Here is a 1802-nt window from a genome sequence, read left to right as displayed (position 1 = left end):
CCTTCACCCAGAGAGGACTCCCATGAGTCTCGTGCTAGGGAAGCCCCCAGCACGATCGGAAAGGTAAGGCCCCAGCCTTTATAGAGGAAGAAAGGGAAGATACTCCTTTCTCTAGAGAGATCCTGGAGCAGGAGCTACCCCCTCATTTCTGACAATCACAAATTCAGAGACTACACCGGTACTACGGACCCGGACGACCACCTATGCCATTTTGAAAACGCAGCCTTGTCACTGCTACTCCGACGGAGTAAAATGCAGGGTTTTCTTGAACACCCTGTCAGGCTCCGCACAGAGGTGGTTCAAACGCCTCCCGACTTCCTCCATTCACACTTTCAAGGACTTTAACGCTACCTTCTTACATCAGTTTGCCAGCAGCCGAAAGTACCAGCAAACTCCGCTCAACCTGTTTACCCTGAAGCAAAAGCCTAAGGAAACCCTAAGGGAGTATCTCCAACGATTTGACAGAGTCGTTTTGGATGTGCCTTCTACTCCCTCTGATATTCTGATCAGTGCTCTCACCTAAGGACTAACCGAGGGTGATTTTTTCAGGTCTTTAGTGAAGAAACCACCGAGTAGCTATCCTCAGCTACTAGATCGAGCAAACAAGTACATCCACTTGGAGGAGACCCAGTTATAGCTCGCAAGGCGGACGGGGGTCTCACCCCTCGTCCAGAAAAAAGGTTGGCTCTTCCTTCGCCGAGACAGGAGGTTCCCCTAAAACTGCTTAACTTCAGGGATGGATGCGTCGTCCAAACGGTGGACTCTGCCCCCCTCTTCACAGCAGAACCAAGCCCGACAGGAGGGTTGCCTGTCCGTTTCTGTACATATCACCAGTCCCATGCACACGGGACTGAAGAATGCAGGCAGCTCGCCCAAGAGGTGAACCGCCTGATAAAGGAAAAGCAACAGGCTCGAGGAGCGCCTTTCCCAGCTCCCCAACGTCCTCCGGCCCTTGATAGGAGGCGAGAGAACTTTCCCCCACGTCGTTATCCATTCCCACTCGACGTCACTCCTCGCGGAGAAAGAGAGCAGCACCGACATCCCTCGCCGCCTCAAAGGAGCCCCCGCTGAGACGCTCCTCAAGAGGAGGTAAATTTATAATTAGCGATGGAATTATAATTTTCCATCGCTAATTAGTTTCCGTCGCTAAATAAAACATATTTTTTTAGCGACGGAATTATAATTTTCCGTGGCTAATCTTCTATTTTTTTAAAAAATATGTTTTATTTAGCGACGGAAATTATTAATTCCGTCGCTAATTAGCGACGGAATTATAAATTTCCGTCGCTAATCTTCTATTTAAAAAAATATATATATATATTTTTATTTAGCGACGGAGACTAATTTTTTCGTCGCTAATTAGCGACATATTTATTAATTTTCATTGCTAAAAAGTAGAGACGGAATATATTTGTCGTCGCTAATATTGTCGACGGAAATTTAAAATCGGTCGCTAAAGTGACGTCAACGACTGAAAAATAGCGATGATAAAATTTCATCGTTATTCGATCGTTAACTCATATTAGCGACAAAATAGTGACGGAATATTCCGTCGCTAAAGGTTGTTATTTTTGTAGTGACACATCAAACGAAGAAGATCGAAAAAACTTAGTTAACAATAATAAAATAAGATAATTTTTATTTAAATATAGATGATATGACATAGAATAATCCATATAGTTGACTCTATCATAAAATTTGATTTATATTGTATGTTTTTGTTTTGTCCATTTGATATTTTGTTTGTACAACAATATTTGTTGTACTTGTAGAAAAAATATTTATATAAATATATAAAATTT

This window comes from Curcuma longa, chromosome 19 (assembly GCF_044706935.1).
Source record: "Curcuma longa cultivar G26 ecotype Majalengka, Jawa Barat chromosome 19, ITB_CL_G26_1.1, whole genome shotgun sequence".
NCBI lineage: Eukaryota > Viridiplantae > Streptophyta > Magnoliopsida > Zingiberales > Zingiberaceae > Curcuma > Curcuma longa.
This window is presented reverse-complemented; position numbering follows the sequence as displayed.